We start from the raw sequence: 21,893 nt of genomic DNA on the forward strand, positions 1-21,893 counted from the left end.
TTAATAAAGACTTTGTTCAGCAAAAATAACTTATTTTCAGAAGAGATAATGACTTTATGTCATGATAGCTGTGTGGCAGGCAGGATGAGGACCCAAAATGCAAACTCACGGACTCAGGGGATAAACTCAAAATCACAGCTTTAATGCTGGAAGGCAGATCACAAGAAATACAAAACTTAAACCGGGAACAATAACTAATACTTGCAGAGAGACACAGGGAAATCCACGCAGCTATGAGGGAGACTACGACACAGAACTGAGGGAGACGCAGACATAAATACACAGAGGGTTAACGAGGGAAGTGGGAGCACACGGGGAACACAGCTGACACAGATAATCATAACGAGACAGGGCAGGAGTGAACACAACATGACGCATACTGACGAGAGACTGTCAAAGTAAAACAGGAAGTACAGAGGTTCAGACAGGAGGAGAGAGCACGGGGAGAACACAGACATAACAGGCTGGGGAAAACATGGAATAAAACACGAAAGGGGACAAGGGCTCATGAATACATAGAGGGGCACACAGGGGGTGAGAGTCACAAAGGGAAAGCACACAGGGAACCACATAACAGGGCAACTCAGGAAACAGAACCTAAACAGGGAACTGAATACAAAAATACAAGAGAACTAAGAATACTGGGCCAACACGGCCCAGGACCATGACACTTTACACGAGAACAAAAAAAAAAAACAGGAAAGTTGGAGTGATTGAGACAAACACTGCATTTTGCACAAAGTGATGAATCACATTCATTTGATGGCAGCTGATGGAGATACAAAGTATATCTGCCTCACGCTATACTCAGACATCACAAGAATCACAACCGTTAGGGAGACAAAATCAGTGTGTTTGGTTTTAGTTTTTTTTTTTTACTGGTTTTTGCAGCAACCCATATGAAAAAGAAATAGAAAAACCATATATGATTTACTCATGAAAGTGGCCACTTTCTCATTACTTTCACATATTGTTTTAGTAAGTATCCAAAACATACAAGTTTCATTATATAATTTTTCAAGGGATCTTATATCTGTTTTCACTCTTGTATGCTTTTCATACAAGTTTCACACAAGACAGATACAAACTTTATAAGATTTATATATATCTTTTCCATGTGGGAAGTCATACCTCTGAATGTGCTTAGCAGCGTTGGTTATGATTCTGCAGCAGCTAAATATTTTGGAGTTTAGTCATGTTGAAAAGTAAAAATGAAAAAAAAAGTGCAGAAGACTGTTGAGGGGGTGGGTGGGGGTGAACAACAGGGGACTGCACTGCAACAATCAGTGTGTCTCTAGTCAAACCCTTGGCTTGGCTGGTTAGTATGGAGATTGGGTGCCCGGGGTTAAATGAGGAGATGTCTTTCCTTTCGAGAGAAAGACCAGGAGTCTGCTCTGACTTCCAACCATGTGAAATATTAACAAGGCTGGGGACTGTGCAGCGGCTGCACAGCCCTGGCCTGTGCATAACGTCGAGACACAGAGACAGCATAAGAAGAGATTTTTTTTCTAAAGAGGAAGAAGATAAAAACAAAACAAAAGAAAGAGAAGGCAGCTGATATTTTGTGAAAATCCAAAGGCTGTTATTAGAGTGGGGAGAAGGGAAAAAAAGGCTCAAAGACAGGGATTCTCTGAATACTTGTTTGATGACTCTCACACATGGCTGAACAGAGCCGTCTAACAGTCTCCTGTGCTGACTGAAGTGTTAAGCACGCAATCAATCAGTAATTAAAAACAGATTATAATTTCAAGTAACCTTCTGCGCCCTGCCGCATGAGTCAATCTGAGCTCAGCACTTAAATTAACTCTAATATGATGTAACAATCCTGCAACTGAGGAACGCGAAGAGAAAGAGAAAAAGAATCAGAATGCCTTGTTAAAGCGTGCATTTTTTCCCCACCCCTATTTTTAATAACATCCCTAAACCCTGTGCTAGTTGTGTTAGTCTTAGCTTTCACTAAACCAGAGGCAGACGGTGACTCATTGATAGCGCAAAGGCTGCCCCTCGAGAAGTTACAATGCTGCTCATGTCAGCAAAATTGTGAGCTTTTTTTCTGTCCCTGCAAGCAGAAAGCAGAATTCAGATTTACACTACAACATAATTACTTGCTTGAGAGAGGGAGAGAGCGCAAGGGAGTGAAAGAAAAGACGACGATAAAGGCAGCGGGAGAGAAAGGGAACACGAAACAATAACATGATTTCAAGTTCAACTTTGCCGCGTGTGTCAACGCAGTTTGTTTTAATCGGCGCCTCTTTTTTGTTGTTGTAGTTTCCTGCCGGCCGAGCTGCAACAAAAGCATCGAACCACTTAAATATCTTATTTAGCCCGTGAAGGAAGCCCAGACACCTTCGGGGAGCAGCCTTTGACTTGAGAGCATAAGTATTCTCTGGTACATGAGGAGACGAGGGGGGAGTGGGTGGGTGGTGGGGGGGCAAATGAGGCTGGCTGATTGCTATTCTGAAACGTGGCGTTGTGCAGGGAGGAAGACAAGGCCAGCGCCGAGAGAAAATCTATACACTGACAAAAGGGGAAAGACGTGAAGGGTATGTGTGTGTGTGAGGGGAAGAAAGTACGAAGAAAGACATGGGTCACAATTACTGCAGAGATTCATTTTCTGAACCCCCCCAACTCGTCACACACTCACAGATATTGTCACCGAGCCATCCCATCTTTTCAAAGATGATTTAAAAAGAGATTACAAGAGAGGACCAGATTTCTCTACAGTCGCCCCGTTGCTATGGTGACACAAAATTGAGTCACTCCCTCTCTCCCTCTCCTTCTCTCTCTCTCCTTCTCATGGTCAAATCATCAAATCAGCACATAGGTGCAGTCCTGAGCACAGTGGCAGGCTAAATGTGCGTCTGCTTGTATTACTTGTGTTGTGGCGACTTAAATGCACTTAAAGAGTCAGCTTTATGGGACTCATTCTCCTTCTGGGCAGGTCTCTGTTAACAGATGGTTTAGTTTAAGGATGAAGAAGTAGCTTAAGGTTGGGAATCCAACAAGTAGTGGTAATTGTTTAAGGGTAGTCAGAAAATTAAAGTTAGGTAATTTGATGTCCTGAGACGTGATGGGGACAAGTGTGTGTGAGAGAGAGACAGAGAGAGAGACACTTCTGTTACCTTGGTGTCACCACGCTGCCGCCCTCTTGCTGTTGTTGTTGCTTTCATGCAGGGACAGGGAGAGAGCCTGAATGAGTCAGACTGGTATCTCATGTTAGGGGCTTTCTCATTGCCATCTGAGAAGACCAGTGTTTCCACAATTCCTTGTTTTTTAAAGGACACTAACACATTTAAATAAATACATACAAATAGAGTTTGTGTTTCGGTTTCACCTACCAACTTTGGAGGGATGGCACTTCATGTGAACCAATCCATGGGCTGCAATGGAAATGCTGAATTTTTTCAGAAATAAACACAAAGCCAAACTACTGGAAAATTGGCTGAAAACTCTCCGAGTTCTAATTTTACTTGTGGCAAAGAGAAACCCCAACAATCAAATGACTCCCTATATGCAGGCACTTGGTGACAGTGGGAAGGAAAAACTGCCTTTTAACAGGAAGAAACCTCTGGTAGGACCAGGCTCAGGCAGGGGCAGCTAATTGCTACAGCTGAGTCAAGAAAAAGTATTCTGGTAACAACGATAAATATATTGCTATATAATCCTACTGAGTTGCAGAACTAAACTCATCCTTTGGTTTTAATTCATCTTTGCTAGTCAAGGGAGTCAGATGTCAGTCGCACAGGCCTAGAGAGGGGTTCGTAACATCTGCCAACAGCCTGTCCCTAGGGAAAAACAGGTATTCCTCGACCAGGGTAAAATCAGGTACAAAGAGTGCGCTGCATCAAAAAATGTGGAAAGCACCCAGCATACCTCCACTCTTGCCATTAAGTTTGCTTTTACTTTGGGAGCCTCATTGGAGGAAGCAGGAGTAGAGAGTCAGTTTTCTTGGCTTCTTTGGCCTTGGAGAGAAGCAGATCTGAGACTGAGACCGCTCTCTTGAAGGTCTGTAATGATCTTTTAATGGCTTCTGTTGCAGATGACTGTTCTGTAATTATTTTTGCTTGATATAAGTGCAGACCACTGACCATAAAAGCCTACTTATTAGAATTAAGGTTTTGGCTGGTGTATGTGGCTCTGCCTAAGACTGGTTTTCTTCTTACATACCTGACAGGACCTTGTCTGTATGAACGAACAAGTTTTAACATTGCCTCCCTGACCTGCAGGCTTCAGTTTTGGGTCCATTATTGTTTTCTTTCTACATGCCTCCTGTAGCTGGCATTATTCAATGTTCTAATGACATTTCTTATCAGTTCTATGTCGATAACATTCTGCTGCATATGTCTTTTTAGCCTGATCAGATGGATAGGTAGTCCACTGTTTAACTCAGGTTACTGATTGGCTCTCTAGCAATTAGCTTGTTTTAAACAGTAACAACACTGAAGCCATAATTACAGCTCCTCCTGAACTACATTCTCAGTCAGATTGTTGCTTCTTTTTGTCCAATGCTAAGCCCAACATTTGAAATCTTGGTGTGGAACGACTGTGTTTAGTCTGTTCCTTCCCATTCCGTGCAAGGCCACCTGGGTTGGCTGGAAGACTGTTTACTTAGCCTGGCAGGGCGAAGGACACTGTCTCAGCTGAACTATGGACACGCACACACATACATATACTGATACTGATAAGCACTCACCGACGCATCACCCTCCCTATCCCGGATCCATCGCCACCTCCAACACTTACCTCCCCCATGATGTGGACATCGGGTCAGCTGGAGGCGCAGTCAAAAGATTGCAGCGGTCCCAGATCAGATGTACACACTGGAACTCTTTCCCATGCTGCTTGTCTGTGTTTATTGTGTTATGGTGTGTTGATATCTGTGCATTCCTGTATTATCCTTTTGTGTTACACATTTCAATGTTTTTTTCCTCGCTACCTACCCCGACCTGTCTCCCCAATGTGATGTTTGTGTATTGTATGTACGGTCGGCAAGGTCTGTCATCTCGGTTGTGGGCAAAAGACCTGCAACTGACAAATAAAGGCTATCTCATCTCATCATCTCTCATCTCATATTTGATTCTTGTCTGGGCTTCGACCCAAATGTAAAATCTTTGTCTTGTTGCTGTTTCTTTCATTCGAGGAACATTTCTGAATTGTGACAAACGGTCTCGTCACCGAAACTGGAAAAAATTGTTCATGCATTTGTCATCACGTTTAGATTATTGTAAAGCACTGTTTACCACGTTGGACTACTTGTCTCCGTTCACAGACTCAAAACGTTTGAGCTGTTCCCCTTACAGACTGAAGACTAAAGGGGACATAGCCTTTCACTGTGTGGAACCAGGGCGTTGAAACAGCCTACCACTACAAATAGTTTTCTGCGTAAACAGGCTTTCTGTTGAGAATTATTTTTAATTGGATTATTATTTACTTTTTTAAAACTACCTGTTTATTTTACTGTGCCTTATTTATTTATTTAGGCACTTAATGTTCATGTCGATTTTAGTTTTTTGTACAGCATTTTGTGACTGGTTGTCTGTGAAAAGCTCTTATAAATAAAATTTGCTTACATACTTATCAGAGGTTTTAAAGTGTATTATTTTTCATCAGTAATTTGAAGAATACATCGTATTGGAGCACAAATGGTGCACGGACACTGCACGCCCCCCCCTTTAGCCACACTCCTGTTAAACAGTAAATCAGTTTTAAAATAAATAAAAGGGAAAAACATTGTGGATCAACTAGTTTACAGCTTAACCTTTACTTTTATCAAACAGGAGTAACTACATTACAGCATTCCCACCAAAAATAGTTTAAAAATAAACTTTTTTTAACCAAGAGCTGCATGCGGAGATCAGTGCCACTTTCATGCCTGCATGCAACTTTAGAGCTAAAGTTAGGATAAGCATAAAGACTAAAATAGCAAGAAACAGCTAACACAGCTAAAGAAGACTGATTTTCACATTTCTGTCTGTGCATGCTGACAACTGACCTTTAAAGGCAACTTGTAAACAAAGTCTTTTACCTTTGGAAAAAAACAGGGTAACTATTTCTAAAGCTGTGTGCACACAGAAGGTGTAGCAGCTCCAGTGTGTTTGTACACTGGAAGTATTCAGACACAGTATCGATCTGTGTGTCAGCCTCACATCTGGAGGCACATGCTGCAATATACAAAAACAAAAAACAGCTCAATCTTCAGGTTTTATTGTTTAGCATTCATGTGCCTTTATAATAATAATAATAATAATAATAATAATAATAATAATTTTTTCATTAAATGTAGCTTAGGTGTCACGTCAGACATTTCTATCCCGAGGTGTTTTTTTCCTTCAAGTAAAATAACCCATTGATAAACTGGCAGCCTGTCCAGGGTGTAGCCTGGCGCTCACCCTAGGTGAGGCTCCAGCTGAATTGTGGCGTGCTGGATGGATGTAGCTGCACCACGGGCCCCAGTCAGGACTAAACTGGAAATTTTAGTTATATAACTTCCCTACTTCCCCATTTTTATTCTGACATATGAGTCAGAAAATATGAAGAAGTTGAGATATGTCTGACATGCAGGGAAGTGTGGGTGATATTTTAAATTTAAACCCACCAGCATAGCAGAAAATCAGCCACCTGTACAGGAGTCAGGAGTTACATTTTTCAAATAAATAAATAAATATCTGTTATAATTAGCCTCTTTTGCATCATCTTTTCTGAACTGGTGTGGACGTTTTTTTCATTTTCATTCAAGCTGCATTTAGGCTCCAACCACCTCCATCCCCACATTCTAATTTTAAAATCTGCAAATAAACAGATGGAAACTTCCGATGAACTCAGGGGATTATTCTGAGTGGAACACACCCATGAATAGAATCAGAATGAAACGCTGGAATGTCCCTTTAATAATTTTATGTCTGATAACATACCTGTAACCTGAAATGCTTTTTTAAAAAGAAAAAATAACCCTGTCCAGGCGATACCCCAGCCCTCATCATCGCTGGGATAGCCTGCAGCTGAAACAAAACTCTGACAAGTGGAAGGGGATGGATGGATGAATTATGGCTTTTCAGTGCTTTCATTACTGTAGACAACATTAAAATAAGTGCAAAGGAAAGTTGCGGCGTGTAAGTAACCAATACTGACTGAATGTGGGGAGATATCTACTTTATATTTAGGTGATGAAACCATTAACATCCTTAAAGGGCAATAAAAACGAATAAATAAAAATAATATTACAATATTAATTAATTATTTTATTTATTTAAAAAAACAAGATACAAATACTTAAAGGGTTGAATACTGACTTCAGGCTGTTTCAGGCACTAGAAGACATGATATACTTTGAATGGAAAGCAGAAGTAAATAAACTATTTGCCATTGATTTATTGCTGATCAGAAGCTTGCTGACATTTTAAACTTGAGTGGATTACGCTGTTGTAACTGTACAATATTGATGCACAGAATGGTTTTAAGCAGGGTGTATTTTGTTCTTGCACATACTTAAAAATAAAATTCCAGCAAAAGTCCCACACCGTAAAAAACAAGATTAGACTGAACTACTTCCTGCAAACACCGAGGGCGTCCTTGGAAAGCAACGCAATCACTGATCCCTGCAGAAGAATCCTCAGCTAAATTTAGTCTTCACAGGATTCAGGGCAGAAAAACAATGGGATGTAGGAAGCAGAGGTGGAAGAGGAAGGTATAAACAGAGAATAAGGTGGGAGGAAGAGGAGTTGGAGAGAGAAAGAGGAAGAAAAGCCAGGAGGAAGCGAGAAGAGGTGGCATTTTTGACCTGTGAACTGCGGGAAAATGCAAAAATGTACTTTCTGTGAGCATACATATTCATATTTGTTGATCTCAAGCTTTTTATATTAGACACACACTCATGTATAGCTTAAATTGCAGATGTTCGTATTGCGGATAAAAAGTTTAAATGTTAGATAAGGTTTTAATTTTAGACATACCTCCGAACAATAACTCAGATAAAGCTGCTAGGCAATTTGTATGGATCCAACACAAAGCTGTTTATCTTACCTTTGAATCCACTCCAGGGATGACTTATGGAGGGGATATTAGGTTCAGATGAAGTTGAAAGAGTTGAGCATCAAAGTTGCATTTGACCCAAATACCTCAAATTAGAATGCTCAGAGGAAAGTGCTGCAAAAACGTGCTCATCTCAACCAGATCGGAAAACAAGGTAAATCTGTTCAAAATGCAAGACGGAACTCATCAAGGTGCTGATCTTAATAAAAAGAAAAGTCTACTGCAAGCAAATTTCTCTGAACACTTTTTAAGTTAATGGTTCGGTCACGCTCTTGAATATTAATTCTTTATCACAAGACTGAGTTTGTTCACCGTGAACGACTGACTTTTTCTGAATTTCAGAGATGTTATGGTTTCTGTTTTGGACTATAACAACATCACATACCTGCACAGGTTATATGTTAATTATTATCAGCCTTCACCCTCACATATCTCTTCTGTAAAGTTCAGTGAGTTGAACTGAAGCTCTTCCTGTGCAGCTGTGACGTGGGGTCAGGAGTGTTTCAAGTCACATGTCACTGCAGCAGTTCAGAGATCAAAGTGTCAGTGTCATCAATCTCAGCGTCTTAGCCGAGGTGTCTGAGCAGAAATTTACAGCCCTGTTGTTGTTACTGTGGAATTTCCGTAACTTTTTTCCATTTCTTTTTTCTTTTTGCTGTGCCTTCTCCTCCGTGAGGTTCACTCTGGAGCTCGCGTGCATAACTTTGAATGGGCTGCCGCTACTAAAGCTAAACTGGCTGTGCAGGGCTTGCCCACAATGAGATCTAAAAGGCTGCCAGCTGGTTTGAGTTCAATGGAAGCTGAAGGGGTGAAGCTTCCTTTTACAAACAAGTTCCAGTGTGTAGAAAATCATGAATTGCCCTTATGGGGTGCTCATTATGTAGCTGTTTTTCTAGCAACAGTGCCGGTACAGAGGCTTTATCTGCCAATCATCTGGCACTGGCACTATTCTTTTCTATTTTCTTATGTGTTTAGCAGGTTCTGTGCTTTACACTGGCACCACATCATTAGGAAATAGGTTTCAGATGGCCAAAAACACAGTCTGGTTGATTTTCAATATGCTGCACCATCCTGCCTTCATCAGAAATGAAAGTGGTTAGCATAATGGAGTGCAATAATTAAAGGTCAAAATCTTCACGTCACACATGAACGTCTCATGGTCCATTTGCCATCTTGTTCATCAATCTTTAAAAAGAGTTCATCTGCACTTTAAAGTCACCGATCTATAGCATCAGCCTGATACACATGGTCCTGACTCTGTTCTGTGTGTGACTTTAAGGGATTTTATGTTTATTGTTGCATATAAAAGAAAATATTCTCATTTCCCTTCACTGGCATGCAAAACACAATTTCATGCATATATTTTTAAGAATTTGTCTCCAGGACTGAGCACCTCCACCAGAGTGCCAAAACCACTGCCGAGTATTTTCTTGAACATATCGTTACCAAGCCTGAGAAAGAAAAATATGATTCTGGAGTAAGTTGCATGAAGGGGGAGAGACCGTCCCCAATGGGTGGTGAGTGGAGCTTTAATAGACATGTAGGTAAAGGAACATGAGGAGGTGTTGGATAGGTGTGGTGTCAGGGAGAGAAATGCAGAAGATGAAAAGGCTGGAAATGGCTGTGATGAACACATATGTCAAGAAAAGGGAAGAACATAGGTGGCTGTTTAAGAGTGAAGGAAAGTACACACACGGGGACTACTTCTTATGCAGAAGTTGCAATCTGCAAGAGACTGGAGACTGCAAGGTGGTGTCAGGAGATAATGTAGCTAATCAGCATTGGATGGAAGTGTTTAGGATCACCTTGGAAAGCGAGAAGAGGAAGCGAGTGACGGCAGAGACAAGGAAGCTGAGCTGAGCTGCCTCACAAAGAGATTTGTGACACAAGGATCGGCGCAAGAGTGAAAGACAAGGTTTACAAGATGGCAGTGAGACCTTCTATGATGTTTGGTTTGGTAGCATTGACAAAAAGACCTGCAGGTGGCAGAGTTGAAATTTTCATTAGAAATGATCAGAGGGACAGCTCAGGTGGAGTGGTTTGGAGACAAAGTTAGAGAGGCAACGCTGGGATGGTTTGGTAATGTGCAGAGGAGGGACAGTGGATATACTGGATGACTGCCAGGCAGGATAAAAAGGAGACCACAGAGAAGATTCATGTAGTAGTGAAGGAGGACAGGCAGAGGGTTGGTGTGACAGAAGAGGATGCTAGAGATATGGTGAAATGGAGCTAAAGCTGCTGTGGCGACTTCTAAAGGGAGCAGCCAAGAGAGGAAGAAGAAGATTATTACTGTGCTTGACTGGCCAGCCAACTTGTCTGACCTGAACTTCTGAGAGAATTAATAGGCTATTGTCAAGAGGAAGATAAGAAACAACCGACTCAAAACAGACGAGCTGAAGGCCGCTATCAAAGAAACTGGACTTCAATAACACTTCAGCAGTGCCACAATCTTGTGGCTTCAGCCTCCTGCTGATATGATGTAGTCATTTCTGGTAAAGGTCCAACAGCCAAGTATAAATGAACATACCTTTCAGAAGTTGGACATCTCTCTACGGTAAATCCTTGAGTCTTTTGAGATCCTGGATTTCTAATTTTCATAAGATATAAGCCATAATCATCAAAATCAAAACCAAAAAGACTTGAAATGCTGGATTTAACTTTATGTGTAATGAATGTGGCAGGGATAGCTCTACTACTCTAAGGGACTCTTGAGCCAGGTACTGTCTCTGTGCACTGCTTGCGCTGGATTGGTTGCTACCCACTGCTTCACCGAGTGAATGGGTTAAATGCAGAGGACAAAATATCCCACCCATGGGATTACAAGGGGTTTGGAAATAAATAAATATGACAGCATCCACCCATTCGCTTATCCTTTTTCATGGTCACAGGGGGCACTGGAGCCTATCCCAGCTGTCATAGGGCAAGAGGCGGGGTACACCCTGGACAGGTGGCCAGTCTATCGCAGGTCTAACACACAGAGACAGACAACCATTCGAACTCGCATTCACACCTATGGTGACCTATTGATCAATTAACCTATCCCCACTAACTGCATGTCTTTGGACTGTGGGAGGAAGCCGGAGAAACTGTGGAGAACCCACGCAAACATGGGGAGAACATGCAAAGTCCACACAGAAAGATCCTGGCCTGATGGTGGAATTGAACTCATACCTTTTTGCTGTGTGGCAACAGTGCTAACCCCCGTGTCACCGTGCTGTCTAAATAAATCCTGTTTGAAAAGAAATATGAAAGCAGACTTTTTTTTAAAGAAATTTCAAATTTTCCTGCTAAATGTAAGTTTCAGATGCACTTCTATATTTGAATTTGAAATCTACTATTTCCTGTTTGCTAGGCACTAGTTATTAATTTGTACTGTACTGTAGGCCAGCGGTCCCCAACCCCCAGGCCTCGGACTGGTACCAGTCCGTGAGTCGTTTGGTACCGGCCGTGAGAGTTGAGGCTCAGGTGTGAAATGTATAGTTTTCAGGGTTTTTATCGGTTTTCAGTGTTATTTTGTTATCATTTTTATCATTTACTCGGTTTTCCTGGGTCTTTTCACGTGTGTTATGAATAAATTTTCTTTTTTTCGGTACCGGTACTAGTTTTATTTTGTTGTATTTATCCGCGACACCTTAAAGGCCGGTCCATGAAAATATTGTCGGGCATAAACCGGTCCGTGGCGCAAAAAAGGTTGGAGACCGCTGCTGTAGGCTACATGTGAAATACACAGATTTTCATCTTTGTTTACATGTTCAACCTTAAAGATAAGCAAGAGTGTGTTTCTTTATCATAGAAAACCTGTCATGGCTACTGAACGGACTCACGCGCAGACAGTTCTTTCAAGGAAACAAAAAGGGGATTTATTTACAATAGGGATCACCTTAGTGCAAAATATATGTACAGTGAGTTGGGAGGGGGTCCAGGGCTCCAGGGAGAGAAGGGGGGGGAATCCACACACACGCTTCCTCTTCTACTCAGTCACCGCCACCGCTCCTCCGCACACACGCACTCCTCTTCAGCCGCACTCGCTCCAACACTCCACACACTGCCCCACTTGGACAGGTCCGGTGATTCGGTCCAGAATCTACAGACAGAAGGTCAAGGTTAGTTCCACAACATAAAACACATGTAAGCGATTCTTCTTTGAATATGCCGCGAGCACGAACTCAGGTGGTTCAACGTTCCAGCGGTGAGCTGCTCTGTGCCACTGCCTTAAATAGCAGCTGGGGAAATCAGCCAGATCAGCCGCAGGTGGACACCATCACACGGGTGCGTGGGCCAAGAGTGAGAGCCCGTAATGAGCTCCACCCAGGCAGAGAGGAGGAGGAGAGACAAAAAACCAAAACTAACAACAACAAAACCTGTAGCCAGCGTGGGCCAACCAGAGAGACACGGGGACCGTGACAAAACCTGAGACAGGTGATGCTCAAAAAACTGAATATTATACAAAATTGTGTTCAGATGTTCAGTTAACAAAGCCTGATCCTTTCCCGCTCACTGTTTTCAGTATAAACTCATTTCCATGGGCATCAGCGCATTACTATTACTATTACTATTACTATCCGAGGATTCCTTACACCATGAAAAGCTCGTCCTTGACACTTCTTCACCTCGCAGACAGTCACTTAAGGTTGCCCCTTCCTCTGTAAGCAGCACCCACCTGCTGTCGTCTGTCGAGTCTCAGTGTTTCCACAAAGAACAGAAACTGACTAATAAGAAAACCAGGTTATTAACCACCCAGTGGTGTTTTCATGAAAATCAAACACCACAGAAATCACATTTTACTTACTCCACTAACCCACAGAAACCGGTCAGAATAAAAAAAAAAATCTTCATCATGTAGTGAGACTACATAAAAAAAAACAAATCAGGCCTGGAGAAAATGTGGCTAACGTTGAAAAACTACAAAACAGACAAGAAGAAAACAGGAGAGGAGCTGATAGCCGGCTGGAGACTGTGTGCATATATGCTGCAGTAGCTAAATGACTAATGAAGAGCAGGTGTTCGTGCGAAAGCAAGGCTACTCACTAGGGCAACTAGCGGGCTCCTGAGGAGAGGGTTTATTCTCTCAGTTTGTGATGTTACTACACAACAAAACATTTTACTACTTTCTTTTGAGCAGCTGGCTTTGCTCGGGTTTTTGACATTTCCTTGCTGGTAAATGCAGAACTCGGAAAGCTCCGAGCCCGAGAGGGGGCTTAGTTCAGATCTGTGCAAATCTCTCTGGTGCTGTGTCATATTTATTTTAGAAGCCTAGTAGATAGAGATAGCTGCTGCTGCTGCTGTCTGCTGTTCAATAATAGATAACTGCTCATTCCTTTAAAGAAAAAAAAAATAGAAAAGCTCACTAGTCATTGTTTCCTGCTGAGAGTTCAGCAAGAGGAAGATATATGAGAATGAAAGCAAGGCCGAGATGGACAGAAGAAGAAAGGATCACGCCGTCGCGCCTCTGAAGTCAAAGTCCGGAGAACAAAATGCCTCACACCAGTGGGCCAGTGTCAGAAAGGAGTCAATTAGTTATCCTTTGGTGGGGGGGAGGAGAGGAAAGACAAATTTATGTTGGTGAGGTTGTGTGAAGATGACTCACTGGGCCTGACACACACACACTCCCTCCTATAGAAGCGCTTTCATCGCTTCATCTCTCTCATGTCCTCCCTCTTCCATCCCCTCTCTCTATCTCCTAACCTCTTTCTGTCGCTCACTCTTTCTGCCGGTGATGAAGTCATGCCACCACGCCCGGCTCTCCCCCTGTGCTCCCCACGCTCGCACGCCTGTTACTACCAAAAGCCATTAACCCTTGGAACCAAGGAGCTGAGGCGGCACGCGGCATCATTCATAAGAAATGAGCTCAGTTTAACACTCGTGGCCAGAGGTGACTTGCTGCTTTCCCTTCGATGGCATGAAAAGCAGGGCAGCGGCGGTGGCCAAGCATTAACTTTCCTGCACGATTCACTTTTTTTCCCCTTGAGATTCTCGGTCAGTGGGATTCTGCAATTGAAGGGGTGTTAAATCCTTGATAGCAAAGTTTATCTTGTGCAGCTGTTGAACACACTATAGACACCTAGGCTTGGCTGATTCTCACTTGAGGTTGCGCTGATTTATCAGTCTTGCAGGCGCTGCCACAAGTCCCATGACAACCTGTGTTTGCTGTGTTCTTAAAAAGATGTAAATTGTTCATTTGGCCATGAATTAATGCATAATGAGTGTGAGTGTAGTTTTTTTTAAAGGTTCACTAATGTTTGTTTATTTTGATCATGGTTAGAGCCACACCCAGGGGCAGAGATGGGCTCAATGTCTTGTGCACCTAATTAAATATTCCATCCATCCGCTGTCTTGACAACTTGTCCAAATGAGGGTCTCGAAAGAATGAAGATGCACCCTTTGGTCAGTTCACCAGTCTATCACAGTTCCATCCAAAAGTTAAGAAAAATCATTTTAAGCCTAGTTATGTCCAGCAACTTGAAAAAGTGTCACAAAAAGAAGGAAACTGATGTTGTGTCACTCAGAGTGGTTTCAGCTCAGAGCAAGTAACAGTACAGTACATATATACTATATTACCAAAAGTGTTACTTTACACCAGGGGTCCCCAATCCCAGTCCACGAGGGCTGGGATTGGGACATATCTAAACCCAGCAGGTTTTAGATGTGTCCTTGATCCATCACAGCTGATGTAAATGGATAAATTACCTTCTCAACATGTCTTGAAGTTCTCAGAGGCCTGGTAACGAACTAATCATGTGATTCAGGTGTGTTGACCAAGGGTGAGGTCTAAAACCTGCAGGGACACCGGCCCTCGTGGACTGGGATTGGGGGGCCCTGCTTTACACAGTAATTATTTTTATGTCTCTGATTTGGTACAGATCTCCATCCCATCCCAGTGCCTCAGATCCTCCTCTTCTTTCTGTTCCTTCGTTTCGTCTTCTTACCATGGAGGGCAGGGATTTTAGTTACTTTGCACCTCGACTTTGGAATTCCCTACCCGCTGACCTCAGAAACATCACTTCATTCCCCCTTTTTAAGTTCACCCTGAAAACCCACCTCTTCAAGATAGCCTATTCTATATAACTTCTCCATGCTCTTAAACCTTCTTTTATTATTGTGTTTATTTCCAGTTTTTATGCTTGTCTTATTTGCTCTGTACAATGTCCTTGGGTGTTTTGAAAGGCACTTTTGTTAGGATGCCTGGGTCGTTGACCCAGGGGTTTTGAGTTTATTATATTATTTATACTTTCTAGTCTTTGGTTTCTTTGAGTTCTGTCTTATAGTTTATGTCTCTGTCTTCTCTAGCTGCTCTGTCTCCCCTGTCAGCTGTATCCCCTTGTCTAGTTCGCGTCTCTGTGTGTCCTTAGTGGCTATATCCCCGTGTCCAGTCAGTGTTTGTGTCTGCCCTGGTCCCACGTCTCTGTTCCCTCTGTTGCAGTGCGTGCGAGTCTGTGTCTTTGTTCAGTCTGTGTTATGTGTTTCCTGTTTTACTTTGAAAGTCCATGTCTGATGTTAATGTGTCTGGTTTTGCTTCCCCTTGTCTCGTTAGGCCTGATTTGCCCCAGCTGTGTTTCCCTCCTGTTACCCATTCCCTGATTGCTCCCTCTGTGTATTTAAGCCCTGTGTTTCTCTGTGTCCGTGTCGCAGTGTTGGGGAGTAACGGAATACATGTACCGCCGTTACGTATTTAGAATACAAAATATGAGTAACTGTATTCCGTTACAGTTACTGTTTAAAAAGGTGGTATTCAGAATACAGTTACTTTGTTGAAATAAATGGATTACACTGCGGTACTTTCCTGTTTCATTTTGTCGCGGGTCAGGACTGTTTGGGTTTTGTTTGACAGCTACGTTCTTTCGTTCCAGGCGGCAGCGTTACGGTTGCCATGGTTACAGGGCGACGCTCTCTCTCTCTTTCTGCGACTGTGTGTTTCCTGGGTGAGAGAGCGCCTTTTCGTTGTTGTTGTTGTTGTGCTAAGCTAACAGGCAGAATGCTACAAGCATAGCTCTAAAGAATGTAGCATCATGGGCAGTGTAGTCCGTGCTGCAGGGAGAATGCACTGCCATACACGTTATGTGTCTGTGAGCGCGAGGAGGGAGAAAAAGGCGAGTGGAAAGGTACGAGTTGTCGTCGAGGAAAAACGGGAGCTGGAAGCATGTAAATATAATAATAACCACTGCAGCCAAGAAGAGTGCCTGACGAGCCCAGTTGTAAGTATGCTATTAAGACTCGACTGTACACCGTGTTCGTGTTTTCCTCCGAAAACAATAAGTTCCGTTGGAGCAGTCTTTCAACGCCTCTCTCTGTCTCTGCTAGCAAAGTTGACCCACACAACAAAGTAAAGCTATTTTTCGGCTACGAGCCGACAGGGACCCCGCCGTATTAGTCAGAGGTCCCTTTACTACAGTTCGGAGTCGCGGACCTTCAGTAATAGTAATAAATCACACAGCAATAGTACATTCACGTTGTTGTAAAAAGCACGATAATATATTAAGTAATCCAAAGTATTCAGAATACGTTACTCTCATTGAGTAACGTAACGGAATACGTTACAGAATACATTTTGGGGCATGTATTCTGTATTCTGTAACGGAATACATTTTAAAAGTAACCTTCCCAACACTGCCGTGTCGCGATCTACCGTTTACTTTGCTGTGTGTTTTGTCAATCCGCTGGTGTTAGTTTATTTTTGAGTTTTTCCAGTTATGTTATGTTTGCGTTCAGCATTAAAGCTGTTTTGGTTTAAGTTCTGTCTCCGGAGTCTGCACCTTGGGTCCTATCCCTGTCCGCACACAGCCGTCACCTAACAACTTTTAAATAAAATGTATTAATATTATTATTATTATCTGACTACTATAGAGGGTATTAATTAGAGCAATGTTTGTAGCCAATATTTTGACAGACAAAAAGCTGGACGACTTTGGTTCTGGGGCAGGGACCATTCATTTTCCCAAAGAGTCCCACGAGAAACTGAGGTTGTTGTGGAGGACAAGACAAGAAACCTCAGTCGAAGTAAATTCTGTTCAGTGTTGATTTTTATCTCTTTAGAAGCTTATTGGTGCTAACTCACCACAACAATCCCAGTTTTTCATGTGGCTCCTTGGGAAAATGAACTGCCCACCATGGTTCTGGAGACTAGGAGCAAATCTGCCTCAGAGTGCGTGTTTACTATGCTAACTACTATGTTAACTATAGTGTTGGGAAGGTTATTTTAATCTGTATTCCAAGTTCAAGTTCAAGTTCAAGTTCAACTTTATTGTCACTTCAACCATATACAGTTTAAAAATACACAGTGAGGCGAAACAACGTTCCTCCAGGAACCAAGGTGCTACAAGACAAGTTAGTGCAAAAAAAAAAATAATATAAAATATATCTAGTAATAATATTGTGCAAAAGAGCATTTACAGGTTGGTGTGTGCGATGGTTTGGTGGTGTAGGTCAGTGTGTTTGCGCTTGTGTTGGTTAGTCAGTCCAGTCTCAATGTTTTGAGGTATTTGAGTTAAGCTGAGTGATAATGTTAGTGTATGTGTGTGTGTGCGTGTTTATCAGTCAGTCCCTTTTTGCTGAGGAGACGGATGGCTTGTGGAAAAAAGCTGTTGCACAGTCTGGATGTGCGTGCCCGAATGCTTCGGTACCTTTTTCCAGATGGCAGGAGTGTAAAGAGTGTGTGAGAGGGGTGTGTCCGATCAGCCACAATGCTGGTGGCTTTGCGAATGCAGCGTGTGGTGTAGATGTCCTCAATAGAGGGTAGAGAGACCCCGATGATCTTCTCTGCTGTTCCCACTATCCGCTGTAGGGTCTTGCGGTCTGATATGGCACAGCTCCCAAACCAGACAGTGATGCAGCCGCTCAGGATGCTCTCAATAGTTCCTCTATAGAAGGTGGTCAGGATCGGTGGTGGAAGCCGGGCCTTTCTCAGTCTTCTCAGAAAGAAGAGACGCTGTTGGGCTTTCTTGTGCAGGGAGCTGGTGTTGAGGGACCAGCCGAGGTCCTTCTCCAGGTGTACGCCCAGGAATTTGGTGCTGTCAACGATCTCCACAGAGGAGCCGTTGATGCTCAGCGGTGAGTGGTCGCCTCGTGTCCTCCTAAAGTCAACAACCATCTCTTTTGTCTTGTCAACATTCAGAGACAGGTTGTTGTCCTTACACCAGTCCGTTAGTCTCTGCACTTCCTCTCTGTACGCTGACTCGTCGTTCTTGCTAATGAGACCCACCACGGTCGTGTCATCAGCGAATTTAATGATGTGATTTGAACTGTGTGTTGCTACACAGTCATGAGTCAGCAGTGTGAACAGCAGAGGACTGAGCACACAGCCTTGTGGGGCCCCAGTGCTCAGTGTGGTGGTGCTGGAGGTGCAGTTCCCGATCCGTACTGACTGAGGCCTTCCGGTCAGAAAGTCCAGGATCCAGTTGCAGAGGGAGGTGTTCAGGCCTAACAGGCTCAGCTTTCCGATCAGTTGTTGGGGGATGATCGTGTTAAATGCTGAGCTGAAATCTATGTACAGCATTCGGACGTGTGAGTCCTTCTTGTCCAAGTGTGTCAGGGCAAGATGGAGTGCAGTGGAGATGGCGTCGTCCGTTGAGCGGTTATGGCGGTATGCAAATTGCATTGGGTCCAGTGAGGGGGGCAGCAGGGTCTTGATGTGTCTCATGACGAGCCGTTCGAAGCACTTCATGATGGTGGGTGTAAGTGCGATAGGGCGGTAGTCATTGAGACAGGACACAGAAGACTTCTTGGGCACGGGGACGATGGTGGTGGCCTTGAAGCACGTGGGGACAACGGCACTGCTCAGAGAGATGTTGAAGATGTCGGTGAGAACATTTGCCAGCTGATCAGCACATTCTCTGAGCACTCTGCCTGGGATGTTGTCTGGTCCAGCAGCTTTACGTGGATTGACTCTGCGTAGAGTTTTCCTCACCTCAGCTGTAGTGAGACACAGGACCTGGTCGTTCGGAGGAGGGGTGGTCTTCCTCGCCGCCACGTCGTTCTGCCTGTCGAACCGAGCATAGAAGTTGTTAAGCATATCTGGGAGGGAGCCGTCACTGTCACAGGCAGGTGGTGTCGTCCTGTAGTTAGCGATGGCTTGTAAGCCCTGCCACATGCGTCGTGTGTCGCCGCTGTCCTTGAAGTGGTTGTGGATTCTCTGGGCGTGTGCGCGCTTCGCCTCTCTGATGGCCCGAGAAAGCTCAGCCCTCACTCTTCTAAGCGCCACCTTATCTCCCTCTTTGAAGGCAGAGTCTCGGGTCCTTAGAAGTGCACGCACTTCCGCAGTAATCCACGGTTTCTGGTTGGGTCGTGAGATGATGATCTTGGAGACAGTGACGTCATCGGTGCACTTGTTGATATAGCTGGACACTGATGATGTGTACTCCTCCAAGTCAGTGAAGTCGCCGTAAGTTGCAGCCTCTCTAAACATGTTCCAGTCAGTGCTCTCAAAACAGTCCTGAAGAGCAGAGATGGCTCCTGCTGGCCAGGTTTTCACCTGCTTCAGAACCGGTTTTGATCGCCTGACGAGTGGTCTGTATGCTGGAATTAGCATAACAGAGATGTGGTCTGAGTAGCCGAGGTGGGGGCGGGGCTCTGCCCGATATGCGCCGGGGATGTTTGTGTAAACAAGATCTAGCGTGTTTTCTCCCCTCGTTGCAAAGTCCACATACTGATGGAATCTAGGAAGCACTGAATTGAGATTTGCATGGTTGAGGTCCCCAGCAACAATAAACAGTCCATCCGGGTGTGTATTTTGCAGTTCACTGATCTTTGTATACAATTCCCATAGCGCTTCCTTAGCATTAGCGCTAGGTGGAATGTACACTCCGATAATGAAAACAGTGGTGAATTCCCGTGGTAAGTAAGAAGGTCTGCATCTAACAGTCACAAACTCCACCAGCGATGAGCAATAACTAGAGACTAGCACAGAGTTCTTGCACCATTTCTCGTTGATGTAAACACACAAGCCGCCACCGCGAGTCTTACCGCACAGAGCTGCATTTCTGTCGGCGCGAAACGAGGCCAGCCCGTTTAGCTGAATAGCGGCGTCCGGTACTCTTTCGCTGAGCCATGTTTCCGTGAAAACAAAGACACAGCAGTCTCTAATCTCACGCTGTGTGGCCTGCTGGAGTCGGATGTAATCCAGTTTGTTATCCAGGGAGCAGACGTTGGATAAGATGATGGACGGTAGAGCCGGCCGGCTAGGGTTTGTTTTTAGCCTAGCACAGACTCCCGCCCGCTTGCTGCGCTTCCGCTTCCTCGCGCAACGCTTCCGATGTCTCCACCTCCGTCCGCCGGCATCAGGCAACGCCGAGGCTTCGAGGCCTGGTTTGCGGAGCAAGCCGAGTTCACGCAGCGTTTCCCGCAGCCCCTCCTGGATGTCGTCAACTAGGTTATTTAGGTTGAAAAGTGTCTGGCTGTTGTATGCACGAACACCGACACCAGTTGCGACGTTATCCATACATAGTGCAAAATAAGCACGCTACACACAGAAACGATGCAGCACCAGTTTTGGCTCCGGAGTGGCCGCTGCGTGCTACTGCCGCGCCGCCATTGTCCCACTACAGATTACAGATTACATGCCCCAAAATGTATTTTGTAACGTATTCTGTTACTTTACTCAATGAGAGTAACGTATTCTGAATACTTTGGATTACTTAATATATTATCAAGCTTTTTGCAACTACATGAATGTACTATTGCTATTTATAGTCTTTAAATGTGCACTATAAATGTGTGTGTATATATATATATATATATATATATATATATATAAATATTCCCCTCTCGCCCCTGTGGGTGGTCAATCCTTCAAGCTCGGGTCCTCTACCAGAGGCCTGGGAGCTTGAGGGTCCTGCGCAGTATCTTAGCTGTTCCCAGGACTGCGCTCTTCTGGACAGAGATCTCCGATGTTGTTCCCGGGATCTGCTGGAGCCACTCGCCTAGCTTGGGAGTCACCGCACCTAGTGCTCCGATTACCACGGGGACCACCGTTACCTTCACCCTCCACATCCTCTCGAGCTCTTCTCTGAGCCCTTGGTATTTCTCCAGCTTCTCGTGTTCCTTCTTCCTGATATTGCTGTCATTCGGAACCGCTACATCGATCACTACGGCCGTCTTCTTCTGTTTGTCTACCACCACTATGTCCGGTTGGTTAGCCACCACCATTTTGTCCGTCTGTATCTGGAAGTCCCACAGGATCTTAGCTCGGTCATTCTCCACCACCCTTGGGGGCGTCTCCCATTTTGGCCTTGGGACTTCCAGGTTATACTCGGCACAGATGTTCCTGTACACTATGCCGGCCACTTGGTTATGGCGTTCCATGTATGCCTTGCCTGCTAGCATCTTGCACCCTGCTGTTATGTGCTGGATTGTCTCTGGGGCATCTTTACACAGCCTGCACCTGGGGTCTTGCCTGGTGTGATAGACCCCAGCCTCTATGGATCTTGTACTCAGAGCTTGTTCTTGTGCTGCCATGATTAGTGCCTCTGTGCTGTCTTTCAGTCCAGCTTTGTCCAGCCAATGGTAGGATTTCTGGATATCAGCCACCTCCTCTATCTGCCGGTGGTACATACCGTGCAGGGGCCTGTCCTTCCATGATGGTTCCTCGTCTCCCTCCTCTTTCTTGGGTTTCTGCTGCCTGAGGTATTCACTGAGCACTCGGTCAGTTGGGGCCATCTTCCCAATGTATTCTTGGATATTCGTTGTCTCATCCTGGACTGTGGTGCTGACACTCACCAGTCCCCGGCCCCCTTCCTTCCGCTTAGCGTACAGCCTCAGGGTGCTGGACTTGGGGTGAAACCCTCCATGCATAGTAAAGAGCTTTCTTGTCTTTATGTCAGTGGCTTCTATCTCCTCCTTTGGCCAGCCTATTACCCCAGCAGGGTACCTGATCA

The sequence above is a fragment of the Aulonocara sp. 'chitande type north' Nkhata Bay genome, linkage group LG17 (genome assembly GCF_057382095.1).
Source record: "Aulonocara sp. 'chitande type north' Nkhata Bay isolate Kocher_YH1m ecotype deep benthic linkage group LG17, A_spYH_male_GT1.1, whole genome shotgun sequence".
Lineage (NCBI taxonomy): Eukaryota > Metazoa > Chordata > Actinopteri > Cichliformes > Cichlidae > Aulonocara > Aulonocara sp. 'chitande type north' Nkhata Bay.